Below are 17,535 nucleotides of genomic sequence, written 5' to 3' on the forward strand. Positions count from 1 at the left end.
CGAAGAAGGAGGCATAGGATGGGCGGCTATGCATGGCAGACACACGACACGGGTATATGCTGAGGAGAAAGTTATGGTGGTAGGACAGTGGTAGTTTGGCAGCTTCAGCATACAGACCCTCAACTGGGCTGGTGTAAAAGGTGCCCGTGGCCAAACAGATGCTATGCTTGTGGATAGTATTGAGACGACATGAGGAGGATGGACCTGCAGATGCATAAACAAAACACGCATAGTCTAGTTTTGAGCGGATAAGGGACCAGTCCAAAGGGGGGAGGGTGGCTCAATCTGCTCCCCAGGAAATACCACCGAGGACACGAAGGACATTGAGGGACTGCATACAGCAGGCTGCCAGGTAAGACATGTGGGAGGACCAAAAAAGTGTCCTATCGAGAATGAGTCTCATTAAAATCGTAGTTTCAACAAACGGAAGATCAACAGGCCCAAAATGTAAAGACAGTGGAAGAAACCAACTGCGCCCCCAGAAATTCATACAAACTGTTTTGTCAGTGGAAAAACGAAAGCAATTGTCGATGCTCCATGAGTAAAGACGATCGAGACAGCGCTGAAGACACCGCTCAATGAGACAGGTCTGTGGAGAAATGCAAAGGATGGCAAAATCTTCAACGAAAAGGAAGCCAGAGATGCCATTATAGAATTAAGGGGGGTAGGACGTCAAACGGGCCGACTTGGAGCAGGAAAGACATCACAGAACATTTTAATTTCCAGTGTCTATACTTTTACAAATAAATTCATAAGGCATTGTCAGCATCACCAGGAAGGATTCAGGATTCACACTCATTGCAGTGGAAGTTCGAAAACATAACAAATTTGTTTTTTACGTGTGAAATTTCATCATTTTTGACACTTACTAATGGCTGCAATTGTTGCTATAAGTACACTTTTCTTCATAAGTTAGAGAGATTCTTCGATGAATTTTCCACAGCATACATACCACACTTACAGGTGTATGAAACTCTTGCATTTATTAAATTTATGAAAAAACGAATGAGCCGTTATATTTTAAACATCATGTTTAGAAAAAACACAAATTTTATATTTAATTACCTCATTTTTTACCACAGTTTTTATAGATTTGGAAAATTCTATAGTTTCATACACCTTTAAGTGTGGTTTGCATGCTGTGCAAAATTCATCGAAGAATCTCTCTTACTTATGAAGAAAAGTGTACCTATAGCAACAAATGCTGCCATTAGTAAGTGAAAAAAATGGTGAAATTTCACATGTAAAAAAAATTATTTCGTTATGTTTTCGAACTTCCACTGCTAAGATTGTGAATCCTGAATCCTTCCTGGTCATGCTGACAAAGTTTTATAAATTTATTTATAGAAGTATAGACAGTGGAAATTGAAGTGTCCTGTGGTGCCTCTCCTGCTCCAAGTCGGGCTGTTTGACGTCCTACCCCCCTTAACGGGGTTAGCAAAGAGGACGACGATCAGGATGGAACCCTGAGGCACATCGTTTTTCTGGATAAAGGTGTCTGACAAAGCAGAACCCCTCGCTATCAGTATTTTTTAATAGGTGCAGATATCTAAACAGTGATGTTTTATGGTGGTTTCTCCGACTTTTGGAAAGCGTTTTCAGCAGCATCAAACGAGTGGTGACGTTCATTAGAAGACTTGTGACACTGATGTGCCAGGTTCCTTATATTACATTTGTTCCATACTGGATTTATCATATTTGTGTCACTGAACTATTGTTCCTATAAACATGATACGTGATTCGAAATTTGTGTCGAACAGTGTTTCAATGGCCGGCCTGATTGACTGAGCGGTTCTAGGCGCTACAGTCTGGAATCGCGCTAGTCTGGAATCGCGCGACCGCTACGGTCGCAGGTTCGAATCCTGCCTCGGGCATGGATGTGTGTGGTGTCCTTAGGTTACTTAGGTTTAAGTAGTTCTAAGTTCTAGGGGACTGATGACCTGAGAAGTTAAGTCCCATAGTGCTGAGAGCCATTTGAACCATTTTGAACTAAGTGTTGCAATGTAGTGCTTAGGTACATCAGGATATTGAAAATGCACTGATGAAAAAAAATGCAACATCAAAAAATTATTAAAGTAGAGTAATTAAATTTCGCGAATACATTTGTCTTCATAATATATATGTAAGTGATTTGCAAGCTCACATGGTAATATAAGTGCGAGATGAGCCATTGCAAATGTGAAATGCTAGTGCATTAATAACCAGTATATGCGCCAGAATATTGCACGCAAAAATGCACACTCACATGCAGTATTTTGTGCAGAAGCCGGATGTCAGTTTGTGGGATAGAGTTCCATCCATGCCTGTTGCTCTTTGTCGGTCAATACAGGGACGGGGATAATGCTGAAGTTGTTGTCAGACGATGTCATTAGAAACTGATCTGGTGATTGAGCAGGCCAAGGCAACATGTCGACGACCACCTTGGTTTACAACAATGGTATGTTGGTGAGCGTTATGCTGTTGGAAAATACCTGCCATGCTATTCAAGAATGGCAGTACAACAGCTCGAATCATCAGACTGGCATGCAGATTCGTAGTCGGAGTGCGTGAGATAACCACGAAAGTGTTCCTGCTGTCGCACGAAATCGCACCCAAGATCGTAACCCCAGGTGAAGGTCCAGTGTGTGTAGCACGTAAATGGCTTGGTTGCAGGACTCAACTGGCTCCCTTCTGTCCAACACACGACCGGCACTTTCACCGAGGCAGAACCGGCTTTCTTTGACAAACACAATATACCTCCACTCTGGCCTCCACTGAGCTCTCGGTCGACACCACTGAAGTTGAAAATGGTGGTGGTTTGGGGTCAGTGGAATAAACTATACAGCGCGACTGGCTTGGAGCTGTCCTGAAAGTAACCTGTTTGTAACAGTTCGTTGCATCACTGTGGTGCCAAGTACTGCGCAGATTGCTGCTGCGGATGCAGTATGACGCACCAAAACCATATACTGAACACGATGGTCTTCGTTCTCGGTAGTGCCACGTGGCCGACTGGAACACGGTCTTCTTGGCACCTTACATTTTCGTTGGGGAAAAAAATAGGTTCAAATGGCTCTGAGCACTATGGGACTTAACATCTGAGGTCATCAGTCCCCTAGAACTTAGATCTACTTAAACCTAACTAACCTAAGGACATCACACACATGCATGCCCGAGGCAGGATTCGAACCTGCTACCGGAGCGGTTGCCCGGTGCCAGACTGAAGCGCCTAGAACCGCTCCGCCACAACGGCCGGCTTACATTCTCGTCACTAACGCTGTTAGCAGTCATGTACAGTGCCTACACTCCTGCCAAGTATTTCTGCAGTATCGTAGAAGGAACATCCAGCTTCTCAAAGCCCAATTACACGATCTCGTTCAAATTCAGTGAGGTGTTGATAATGGCATCTTTGTTGCCTTAAAGGCAGTCTTGACTAACATCAACTCATCACGTCCTGTCCCAAACGTCACCAACACTCACGACCGTTGCAGCTCGTCTTTAAAGAAAAGCTAATTTGCTCTCTCACTGTGGCGTTATTATCGCCACTCGTAGGCGACTGGCGAGAAATTGGAATACGTGTCATTTTTCAGATATAGAAACACGCCTACCAACAATCGTATATGTCACACGACTCCGTCTTGGTTGCGATTTTTTTCCGTCAGTGTGTTTAGCGATTTGAAGTTTGAGATATAGTAATTCTCAATTTCGGTCATGTATACATTGATTACGCAGACATTGAGTAAAGAGGAGTAGCTGTACTGAACAGAAAATGATAGTTTATGACTTTGGCTGATGTAGGTTTGATCACCACAAAAATTCTGTTGCCATGTTATTACTAATTTACACACTACTTGCTATTAAAATTGCTACACCAAGAAGAAATGCAGATGATAAACAGGTATTCATTGCACAAATATATTATACTACAACTGACATGTGATTACATTTTCACGCAGTTTGGGTGCATAGATCCTGAGAAATCAGTACCCAGAACAACCACCTTCATACGCCTGGGCATTGAGTCAAACAGAGCTTGGATGGCGTGTACAGATACAGCTGCCCATGCAGCTTCAACACGATACCACAGTTCATCAAGAGTAGTGACTGCCGTATTGTGACGAGCCAGTTGCTTGGCCACCATTCACCAGACGTTTTCAACAGGTGAGAGATCTGGAGAATGTGCTGCCCAGGGCAGCAGTCAAACATTTTCTGTATCCAGAAAGGCCCGTACAGGACCTGCAACATGCGGTCGTGCATTATGCTGCGGAAATGTAGGGTTTCGCAGGGATCGAATGAAGGGTAGAGCCACGGGTCGTAACACATCTGAAATGTAACGTCCACTGTTGAAAGTGCCGTCAATGCGAACAAGAGGTGACCGAGTGGTGTAGCCAATGGCATCCCATACCATCACGGTGGGTGATACGCCAGAGTGGCGATGACAAATACACGCTTCCAATGTGCGTTCACCGCAATGTCGCCAAACACGGATGCGACCATCGTGATGTTGTAAACAGACCCTGGATTCATCCGAAAAAATGACGTTTTGCCATTCGTGCACCCAGGTTCGTCGTCGAATACACCATCACATGCGCTCCTGTCTGTGATGCAGCGTCAAGGGTAACCGCAACCACGGTCTCCGAGCTGATAGTCCGTGCTGCTGTAAACGTCGTCGAACTGTTCGGGCAGATGGTTGTTTTCTTGCAAAAGTCCCCATCTGTTGACTCAGGGATCGAGACGTTGGTGCACGATCCGTTGCAGCCGTGCGGATAAGATGCCTGTCATCTCGACTGCTAGTGATACGAGACCGTTGGGTTCCAGCACGGCGTTCCGTATGACCCTCCTGAACCCACCGATTTCATATTCTGCTAACAGTCATTGGATCTCTACCAACGCGAGCAGCAATGTCACGATACGATAAACCGCAGTCGCGATAGGCTACAATTCGACCTTTATCAAAGTCGGAAACGTGATGGTACGCATTTCTACTTTTTACACGAAGCATCAAAACAAGGTTTCACCAGGCAACGCCGGTCAACTGCTGTTTGTGTATGAGAAATCGGTTGGAAACTTTTCTCATGTCAGCACGTTGTAGGTGTCGCCACCGGCGCCAACCTTGTGTGAATGCTCTGAAAAGCTTATCATTTGCATATCACTGCATCTTCTTCCTGTCGGTTAAATTTCGTGTCTGTAACATGTCATCTTCGTGGTGTAGCAATTTTAATGGCCAGTACTGTATTAGTGGATTAAATTGATAAATACGTCTCACTTCCGTTCTGAAATGCTGCCGTTTAAGGTTAATTAGTCCCTGTCACAAATTTTCCCTTTCTCAGCAGGACGATGATCGTGTTTAGTGATCCTGACGTTATTCATATTAAATGATCCTGACAGACTGCTCAAAATCTGCGTAGATTCTGGTACTGCCTTCTGGGTTGTCTTAGTTGAGCAGAAAACGAGTATATGATGTTCACGTATGAAGACAGGAACTTTGTGATTTGGAATGCAGACACATATATGGTGTAGAGACGTTTCGCCCCAGGGTGACTGTTGTAGCACAAAGACACAATAGTGTGGGTATTTCACATTGACCTACATGACACAAATGTTCGAGTATCAAACGAAGTTCACTCACCGAAGGCGGCGACGTTCACGCACCGAGGCGTCGCACACCCGTCTTCTCAAAAGTGGTTGGAGCCCACTGAGCATCTGGGGAAGTTGCCGCAACCCTGTTTCAAACAATTATTCCTTGCAAAGTAAACTAGATTTCACAATTGCAGAAAGTTACATAACGGCGAATGTTTTTTGGCTCTACTTCCAAGATGACGTATCCGTAGCTGAAAGACCGCTGCTTCTTACGCCGTCTCATTCTTTTCTGCGATCTTGATTTTCTTGCCGGTTTTTCACGTGCCCTGCCACGTTTGCTGCAAATACGGGAGCACCTAAGGTTTCTGATAACCTGCAGTTTAGAATTATTAAGAAGAAGTTGTTCTTGGTTCACCAGGTCACACGAAAGATAACGATTGTGATCAACAAATACTGCAGAGGGACGGTTTACAATGTGTTGTAACTGTGAGCTAGAGGCGCGATCTGCACTTATTGCCGAGATATCAACTCTGCTGTATATGTATTGAAAGATTCCATCGGGCTTTCATCAGAGATTGGGAGTATCTGAATGCCTGTGCAGGATGGTTGTATGGATCAGTGAACAACTGCTGAGAAAAAGCGGTCACTAAATGAAAGTGACTAAACAGAGCAGTTTGGATGGAGCAAAAGCAGAATTTGTGGGTCAATAATTTTCACGATGTAATCTACAACCACACAATTGCAACCACACATTAACATACACAGTCTCAGAAATGATCACTAAACATAAGACAACTACTATTTATTATATTATGGCACGAAACTATGTAACTGATGGAAGCTGCGTTACATTTGTGAGTTCAAACTTGCAACAGTGGTATCCGAATTTTTTATTTAATTGGAGTCGAAACTAATCTTACACCCTGAAAAGGGGTCGGGTGTGAGGGAGCAAAATTAATATATTTCGATCTTGAGAAAAACACACACACACACACACACACACACACACACACACACACACACACACAACCATGCGAGCGTGTGTACGTGTTCGCATGCGCGAGCTTGCGCGTTCATATGCGCTGTCAAAAATGAACACATGAAACTTTTACACAACCTGCTAACGAATAATTTGCATGTACTGCACATGATGCCAGGACTGACTAAACTCATTCTAGAGATTCTAGAGAAAACGCTTCACGGAACTATTGCACCAGTTGAGCGGTACTAAACGTACAAGGCAGTTAGCACCATTAACAGAATGTTTGCAAGTTACGACCATTAGCTTGTCAGACAGTAGATTATGTACGTAAAACTGACCAGAAACTTGCTATGAGGCAGTGACATTAAAAACATCCCCAGCTAGTTTGTCATCTGTTCCAAGCCACTGACAACCGAAAGAAACAGCATTTCAGTACCGTAAGTATTTTGCCTATGGGATGATCATGAAGGAAATGAGTGTCTGAGAAGCTGCAGAGCACGAGAAACTGCCTGCAATTCGACCACGTATGTTTTTCATATACGTTGACATGTCCAATAACAACACAACAACCGTAACATCCTCGAAGAACACAAACATCACACATTTTCGTAACTATTTATGAGAAAAATCGCTACTGATTACGCGTCACTCTCATTCTGCGCTACAAAAGTTAATTATCTCTTACCTTATCGCCAAGACAACTTTCTGCAGGACGCTGGAAGCCGAAAATAAAAGCTTCTGTTATAGAACTCTAGTACAGAATACTGGAAGCTCCGAATCCGCCTCGTATGTAAATGTCGAACACAGAGCAAACAAGACAAGTGCGGCCAAGGCACGGCTGCTCGTATACGTACGCCGTTCAAAGAGCAGTTATTCGTCGCGGTAAAACAGAGAGTAAACAGTACGTGGCGCAAAAACAAACTCGTGACTGAAAGTTGCTCATCAGTCGTACAGAATTTTGACATGAGCCAAAAAGAAAATATTTAAACTGAAGTAGTGTATTGTTTTGTAAATAGTACCGTCGATTGCGCTAGCCCTCTGTCAACCTGTATGTTTACAGAAATAATCCCCCAAATGCTTCCAGCCATTGATATGAAAATATTTATGAAGATCGAACATTCGACATTCGGTCTTTGCCAAGAATGATTATCTATCGAAGTTGCGGTGTCCAAACGATACACATCGAACGTGCGATCGTAAATCGATCATGCGACTCTTGTGGCGGGCGTTGTGATCAATTATATGTGATCGTCATTTTCGTCTGTTTTCCGTCGTTACCTTAGTTGCTCTAAATTACACACCTCCGCAAATTATTTGTGAGTTGCTAGGGAATCCCAGACGATTTATGTCTTTAGTGGCAAATGGTTCAAATGGCTCTGAGTACTATGGGAATTAACATCTATGGTCATCAGTCCCCTAGAACTTAGAACTACTTAAACCTAACTAACCTAAGGACAGCGCACAACACCCAGTCATCACGAGGCAGAGAAAATCCCTGACCCCGCCGGGAATCGAACCCGGGAACCCGGGCGTGGGAAGCGAGAACGCTACCGCACGACCACGAGATGCGGGCAGTCTTTAGTGAGTGGGATGTCTGGTGTTCTTGACGTTTCTTCGGCGGGTTCTCTCACATGGAAAAATCCAATTCCATGTTTATCCAGCGTAGAAAATTGTTTGACTTTTTGTCGCGAATATGGAGTAGCTACTACCAGACGAGGGAATAAGGGACTGTGTAGACTGTGGTCGTGCGAAGTGTGTAAAATTTCGTAAGAACAGTTTCAGTGCTGAGATACTGTGACAATTTCATTGAGGACAGTACGGGAAACGAACGAGTATCAGGAAGAATACACGGTTCGACTCTTCCAAATTATCCATCCAGAGCACCCTAATGATGACAACACCGACGACGAGTAAGGTAAGTCGTCTCCTTTGCAATTACAAGTATTTTTGCAACGCTCTTCTTATGTCGTTGCTGTAGTGAGCATCGTAAACATACTCATAACGTCCGCCACCAGCGTTGCATGATCGATTTACGATCGCACGTTCGATATGTATCGTTTGCACACCGCAACTTCGATACGCAATCATTCTTGTTCTTGGAAATTACCCGACATTCGAACTTGAAGGACTTAGAGCTGCAGCCTGAAGTTTTTAGCAGACAATTTGGCATACCGATAGCTAACCGTGCACCCAAAAGAACCGTGAATATTACGTTTTCTTTCTTTGTTACAGATCTGCGTATTAAAGTTGTAATCTTCTGCTAAACCCTTTGTTTATTCACATACAAATCAATATTTACACAAGATTCGCGTGTCTCTGGACCATTCTTGATTTATTCCTGTTTGGTATGCGGTTTTTAAATTAGTCTCACGACAAGGGGTGTTATCAGGAATCGGATAATGTGTCAAAGACAAAAGAGAACACTCAGCAGTCCACATCATTCACAATCGACATTTGTTTACCCAGTGGCACCTCAAGTTTAAATGATAACACAGTGAACGGCCTATTATAGGGCTCACATTGATTTCTTGTCTGTAATGATGCTGGCTAACTACAAGTACTAGAAATATCCAACATCTACGGAAAATTATCATTATACAAAGTCTGATCAGAAAGTTTCCGTTTGAAGGCTTTACTGCAGTGTATGTGCAACGTAGCGCAACCCCGATGCGGGTATATACGCACCGACATGTAGGAGAGTGATTGGTGTGGCATTCGTGTCTTCCTGACGTGCGTGTAGTAAATGCCAAAACGTAAACTATGACGACGTTATCATCAAATGCGTCCAAACAGGAACTACGTGCTGTTATTCTTTTCTTCACTGCCGAAGGACAAACAACAATAGACATCAGTCAGAGAATGAAGAATGTCTATGAGGAAGCAGGTCTGTCGAAAAGTACTATTGAGGAATGGTGCAACAGGTTCCGTTCTGGTCGCGATTCGACACAAGACCTGTGACGCCAGGGTCATTTCATTGGGGAACGGTTACAGCGCATCGCAGGAGATTGTGTAGGATTTGTCTTCAATGGCTGTTCTACAATGGCTGTCAGAGAGAGCAGTGTACAGGCCATTTTGAGAAAGAAATATTATCGGTCCTCACAGTTTCTTTGATCAAGTCACAAACTGAACCTTGTGGGTAACAATGCAAATGTAGTGCCGTAAATTACGAATGCCGTTGTCATTGTAAACGAAGCAATAAACTCTTTTTAGAGAATCGAGTACACCCTGAAAATAGGCTTCCAATTTATCACGAATGTGGGAGAAGAGATGGCCTGAAAAATATAAAACCATGATACTATTTTCTCATTTCCCAGAGACTGCGAGAGCTCTAGAGAAATTATCTCCGGTCGGAAATTATGCAACGAGAATACCTACGTATCAGTTGCATTCAGTCAAACCAGTGGTCATCTTACCTTTAATGCAATAGCCAATTCCTCAGCAGTTTTGGAACTAGTAGTCCATACAATATGGGCAACACCTGTGTTATTCCGAATTAAGATTCAATGTTCCTTCGGACATGCACTGCAGTGACTAAGCCGTTATGAAATACACGAAATGTCTTGGCAGTTGTGAATCCGTTATGTATATACTCGTAAAGAGAAGACGTTTTACTTGAAAGTCACTTCCCAATATCAGCTGCTAAATGCGATAGTGCAATGCTTGTGTTATTCAGAATGGATGGAGAGTCGTCGTCAGATGTAGAAGCAACCTCAGGTTTACCTCAGGGGAAAGTGTTAGGACCCTTGCTGTTCCTGTTGTACATTAATGACCTTGCAGACAATATTTATAGTAAAATGGGGCTTTTTGCATATGATACAGTTTTGTATAACAAAGTACTATCTGAAAGAAGCTGCATGAATATTCAGATTGATAAGATTTCAATGTGGTGCAGAGGCTGGGAACTAACTTTAAATGTTCAGAAACGTAAAATTGTACACCTCACAAAACAAAATCGTAGTATCCTATGACTATAATACCAGAGAGTCGCTGTTAGTATCGGACAACTCACACAAATACCTGGGTGTAACACTTTGTACGGACATGAACTGGTATGATCACATAGGCTCAGTCATGGGTGATGCAGATGGTAGACAGCGGTTTATTGGTAGAATACCGGGGAAATGCAGTCAGTCCACAAAGGAGATTGCTTACATATCACTTATGCGAACAGCCTGCGAAAATTGCTCAAGTGTGCAGGACTGGTACCAAACATGGTTAAGAGGAGATACAGAACGTGCACAGAGAAGGCCAACACGAAAGGTCACAGGTTTGTTTAACGCATGGGAGAGTGTCACAGAGATGCTGGAGGAACTGAACTGGAAGACTCTCGATGATAGACATAAGCTACCCCGAGAATGTCTATTAACAAAGTTTCAAGAAACGGCTTTAAATGATGACTCTAGGAATATACTACAGTCCCCTACGTTTCGCTGACATAGGGGTCGCGAGAACATGATTAGAGTAATTACTGTACGCACAGAGGCTTCAAACAATCATTGTTCCCGCACTCCATACATGAATGGAATGGGGAGAAACACTAATAACTGGTACAGTGGGACGTACCGTCTCCCATGCACCTCATAATGGTTTGCAGTACATAGATGTAGATGTATAGGGTAACAAATATTGAACAATATGAAAAAAGGTAAATTAATTACAAACTACGTCGTGCACACACTTTATTCAACATGTTAACGTCACTAAAAATATCCGGATTTACATTATGACATGTTCGATATGCCTGCTATCATTGGCGATGATGTGGCGCAGACGGATAGCAAAATTCGGCATGACCCACTGAAGTGTCAGAACATCGATGCTATCGATGACGTCCTGAATGGCTGTTTGCAGCTCGGCAATGGTTTTGGTGTTATTGCTGTATGCCTTGTCTTTAATATAGCCCCACAAAAAGGAGTCACACGTGTTCAGATCTGGAGAATATGGCGGCCAATCGAGGACCATACTAGTGGCCTCTGGATACTCCAGAACCAGAATGCGGTCCCCAAAGTGCCCCTCCAGGACATCAAACACTCTCCTGCTTCGATGGGGTCGAGCTCCGTCTTGCATGAACCACAATGTGTCGAAATCAGGGTCTTTTTGGTTAATGGGAATGAAAGCATCTTCAAAAACCTTCAAGTACCAGTCGGCAGTCACCATGCCATCGAGGAATATGCCACCAACTATTCCGTGACTGGGCACTGCATATCACACAGACAAACGTTGAGGGTGAAGAGACTTCTCGATCGCGCGCCAGTTTTGCTTGCTGACGAACCCATCCAAATGGAAGTGGGCTTCATCGCTAAACCAAACAACAAGGCATATACTAATTCGCATCATGCCCTGCGGCCAACCGTATAGTTTGAACTTCCTAACGCAAACCGTTCAGAAGTTACCAAAACTTTGTTTCGTATAGCTCAGTAACTGTCACCCTGAAGGTGCAGATGTGGTGTACGTGATGTAAATGAGGACAAACCGTGAGAATCAGATCGCGATTCTGTAAGGCCCACTAATCATGACAAAGCACACTGAATGAGATAATTTGCTCAGAAAGTTTTCGCAGTGGTCGGTAGCAAATACTGAACATGCAACAGTTCGTTTCAATAACTATTACATTGTTCCCTCTACAGTTTCAAAGCAAAGTGTATAATCTTAGCCCAAACACAGTAGCACTATTTGTGACGAACATTTACCCTACGAGAAGGTAAGCACTTGGTTCTTTTAGGGTCATGTGAACCTTATACCTGTAAATTTCTGTGGGCTATCGGCAGGATTAGGTCGAGCAACGATCATTTAATGCCTTTTAAATGCCCAAAACTCGGCTGCCAATCACCAAAAACATTTATGCCTAGGGGAGACTGGACCACACTGAGCAGTGGGACGCAGTGAGTAATTGATTATATAAAATCTGTGACTGTCAGGATACCGTCATACTTTTGCACATGTAGCCTACACTCTCTTAACATCTAGAAGACTGAAAACTAGATGGCTGAAAGATGCTAGAGTACTGAAATTGTGAGTCTATTGTTTTACTACTTTCCTCTGCAAATTTTGACACGTCTGTAGTAATTATTTGTATGTGCGGCTGGTCCCGGCGGAGGTTCGAGTCCTTAGGATAATTTAGATTAAGTTGTGTGTAAGCTTAGGGACTGTTGACCTTAGCAATTAAGTCCCATAAGATTTCACACACATTTGATTTGAATTATTTGTACTTCCTCATCTTCCAGAAAACAAATTTCAAGAAGGCAAGCAGTTATCATGGGCATTGTCTCTTCATACCATATTAAATACAGAGTTATAATATCTATATGTGACTGAATAAATATGTTGGTTGGTGATGTGGGACAGGGGACAAAATATCTATGTTATCGGGTTAGGGAAGAATGGGGAAGGAAGTCGACCGTACCCGTGCTGCACCATCTCACTCGGTAATAAATATTTTCAGTTGTGTTGAAGGGGTACGGTGCAGAGTGAGCAATTTTTTCTGGGTCACAGTGAGCATAAACTGATGAGCCAAAACGTTATGACCACCTGCGTAATAACTTGTTCGTCCGTGTTTGGAACGAAATACATCACTGATTCTGCATGTCAGGGATCCGACAGTTTGTTGGTAGGTTTGTGGAGCAATGTGGCATTAGACGCATATGCAATTCACCTAAATGACGGGCCACTGAATTGCGTACGCAGTGATGCACCATAAAGTGACCTAGATGGGTTCCGTGGGATTTACATCAGGGGATTTCGTCGCCGAGACAGCAAACGGGAGTTGACTATGATGCTCCTCAAACCACAGCAGCGCTGTTGTGGCTCCAAGACGTGGACAGTTACACTGCTGAGAGGAGACATCGCTGTCGGGGAAGACATCGAGTATGAAAGGATGCAGGTGGTTCGCAGTTGTCTGCATGTCATCAATTACTACCACTGTAAGATGTCGTGGTCTCCTGACCTTCATTGCTTAGACATTACGCCCTCACAATCATATTCCGCACATCAAGTTGCTTCATTTGAACCCAAACTCGACAAGATAAAGTCAATTTTGCATGAATTCATGTAAACGATATGCAAATAACAAGTAAATCGCGAGTGCGCACCGAGGTTGAAATACTCGACGCTGGCGTGCACACACACACATTCAAGACACGACGGTCACAAAAGCTTTTAGTTCGGGAGAGGCAACCGCACGCCAGGAGGCCAGTCCCTTCAGAGGACGAGTCAACCTATCTGCGTCGGCTGGCAACCGCCCGTAGAGCAGTCAGAGTTTGCCCGAGTGAATGGGAGAACGACCCCGTGTTCGGCTTAAAAGCAAATACCGCTACTTTGTGTGTGAGCGCCCCACCTATGCATTCTTTACAAACATAGCATGCAGTTGCAGAGGTTTTCACAGGGAGACAGCAAACGCCAAACGCCGATGCTACAGATTTCTGGATTGGTTGCCTTAAACAAAACGTCATTCTCCCATTTTAGAAGAGCAATGCTGATTGGCAGACGATATTCCTGATACCTTGAGCTGAAGGAGTAATGGAAGAGACTGAAACATACACCCCTTCACATCTGGCGTGGAGAGGGGCCGTTCCGTTGTCGCTCTTGGAGCGAGGAACAAGTCTCTCCTCAGTACTTCACTGGGAGACCACCTCTGTCGAGAGCGAATTGGAGTGCAACTCTATATTGAGTCCTTGCGATTAAGCGTCGTTCACTGTGTTGGCTGCAACACTTATTGTGCAGTGTGAAAGGACAGAGTTATAGTTAAACGCCTGCAAGGGAATTTTTGAGCGGCATTGTGGTGGACTGGTTATCTGACTGGTGTAACATGCCAATAGTTAGACTAGGGGCGAATAGGAGTCCTCAACTTCATCAAGGCGTAGGGCGAGTTTGATTGGCGAAGGTCAATCGAGACAGAACGAACTTATGTGTCAGCAGCGAGCGGCGCAGACAGCAGTCATCACAGCTTACGGTATTGTGCGCTACAGCTATTGCGAGCCCCGTACTTCCTCCACAACAGTACACTTCACTGCATTTCACATGCGACAGCCTCGACCGTACCTAGCAACATTCTAACACATAATTATTCAAGCTGAGCAGGTAGGGCTCTCAGCCATTCTGCTAAGTCAATAACCATCTTAAACTTTGTTTAGAAATTTCATTAGCGAATCCTATCCTTGAGAGGTAACTTCACATTCCGAAAAGAACCCGGAAATAACTTGTTCAGTTCATAACTAAAAGTGCCATTGTGATTTCTTGGAATTTTTGCAAAAAAATAATTTTTGTTGGTTTCATGTTTTTCTTACACTAACTAGCACTACTCCAGTACCCAAGTATCCCACTAGTTATGTAAGAAATTTTGTGAATTTTTGTGTCATTTCCTTACAACAGACGACTCCAGAAGATATTTATTGCTGAAAAGTTTTTCAGGCATTTCTCTTTAGAACGTTAGGAGCATCTGTCTGACTTCTGCAGTAGTGTGGGGGTGGAAATTGCATCTTGCAGGAGCTACAGGGTAAAAGGTACATCTCAGATTAATCCGTTGCGCAGAATGACAGAATGGCACACATACGCTCACACCACAGGTCCCACGGAAGCGCAGGAGAATGTCTCCCACAGCGTAATGCTGCTGCCACCAGCCTGCGTCCGTGGGGCGCTGCACGTTTCGAGCCGCCGTTCACTTCGATGACGGCGTTTGTGGAGACGACCATCGACTTAGTGTAGCAATAATTTGATTGACTGACCGACTGTCGAATCCCAATGGTTCGCGCGCCCTTTGCAATCGTAACTGACGATGTTGGGTCAACACGCAAACACGCAGGTGTGGTCTGCTACGGAGCTGCATGTTCACCAATGTACGATGAACGGTGTGCTCCGAAACAAATGTGCGGCACCAGAATTATGCTCTTTCGGTAGAGATGCCACAGATCACCGTCTATACCGCTCTACAGAGCAGACAAGCCTCCGAACCGCACGTTTTGCGAAGGGTCGTGGGCGTCCAACCATTTAGCGCTTAGTGGTAGTTTTCCTGACCTCCTTGTGAAGAGGTCATTATTTTGCGATAGATATAAATATTTATCTTGTTTTTCTCCCGTCTGTTCATACATCTTAGATGTTGTAGCGCATTTTTCTTTTGTCCTGTATTATAGAGATAAAAGTTGTTTTCTAGATGTAATATGTAACTGGAAATTATTTCTTTTTTGTAAGTAGGTAAATATGTTTTTGAGTTTACTGATTGTAGAAAGCTTTAATTTTTTTGTTTATCGTTTACTGTGATAAGTTTGGTAGAAAATAGATGTGTAAAGATATATGTAATTTACTTTGATGTTGAATAAACTGTGGGCGAGAGTATTGAGAGACAGAGCAATATCGATAGTCGATCCAACAAAGCGGGGGGTGTGTTGTTGGGTAGCGAGAGAGGCGGACACATGTTCTACTGTGGGAGTCGTGACTTTTAAGGGGTGGTGAAGATTGAGTTTAGTGGCAAATCGATGTATGTTTTTAATGACTGTTTTATACCAGGACGTGATTTGATAATAGTGAGTGTAGAAACTGGGCGAAGTAAATACTGAGACTGTGCCGTGAGACGAAGTAACTATGACAATGCAACCGATAATGGACGGTTATTGCAGCTCTGTGTCTGCGAATTGAACTGCGCTTGTATTTTGACTGTGTTTTCGTACACTCAAGTACTGTGAACTTACGTATTTATTCGCATTTCGATGAACTACCGGACGCCTATAATCAGTAAGAGCTTTTCTGAACTTACGCGAACTGTCTATTGTGTGTGAGTGCATTCCCGCCCAGGACGCGTTTTCGCGATCGTGGCGCTCCATTAAAACGAATTGACTTTCTACAGAATTCGCGGTCGGCAAGTTTTATAAACTGTGTGTGCCATAAGTATACTTAAATTGTGTGCGCCAGAAACATTAACTGTGCACATACGGACATCTGTAACAACAATAACATCGACCAGTCTGTGGCCTGTAAAACGCTACTGTAATCAGGTTTGCAGCTTAGTGAATACCACCGCCCGCCCGATTACGAGGAAAACATCATCAGCTGCAATCACACGACCGTGGGAGCAGATGTCAGCGTTTCACCAGGACCAGCCAGCTGCCGTCGATATCGCCACCATCGTCACAACACACAAGATAAGATTAAAAAGCAGCGCTCTCCTGTCAGACTCAAAATTATTGCACACAATTTTAATTTGTAATTTCTTTTCCTTTTGGCTGACATTCACATAATATTTACCTTCTTTAGAATAAAAGTGTTCTCCACGAAGTGGTGTGTTCTATGTAGACACTGTTGACTTTCATTAGCAGTAGCCATTTCCCTTTTAATTATTTTCGTTTTTTTTTACATTTTAAATCCGCTGCCGCTGCATGTGTATTTTTTTATAACTTTTGGAGGGCATGTGTCTAAATCCGTGTGCCGTAACGTTTACCAGAAGTATAATAATACTTTGCTACCTGGACAAGGGCCTCCGCCATTAATTTCTTAAAAGTCGACCAATGACAGTGAAGCTCGCTTGCTATTGGTGCTAACATTCTATAGTGTGTAATTCAAAGGTGGGTAGCTGTCAAATCACACGGGTTGTGATTACTTTGAATGAGAGTCGTGTAAAATTGTGGGTTCATCACTCAACTTTGGTATTCTTTTGTTTCTTGATGTTACAAGCAATTTTTTTTTTCAATGTCCTTAAATCTTATTTAATATGGTTATTCTTTGCTAAACTGGGATAAATGCTCGGTCAGATATTGTGTTGGGAAGTAAAATTTGGAGAAACGTCTATTTAGATACGACTTGATTTTGACTGCATTAGTTAACACGGTACTTTTCGGATATTTTGGCGATACTTAGTGACAGCGTAGAATCGCGGTCGTTGCTTCCTACATCTCTCCGTAGATGCTCGCGACAGTAGCACGTGAACATTTGACCAGCTTCGCCGTTTCGAAGATACTTGTTCACAGGTCTGTGTAATCATAATATCCCCTTTCTCACGTCGCTTGTCTCAG

This window comes from Schistocerca americana, chromosome 9, assembly GCF_021461395.2.
Source record: "Schistocerca americana isolate TAMUIC-IGC-003095 chromosome 9, iqSchAmer2.1, whole genome shotgun sequence".
NCBI classification, from domain to species: domain Eukaryota; kingdom Metazoa; phylum Arthropoda; class Insecta; order Orthoptera; family Acrididae; genus Schistocerca; species Schistocerca americana.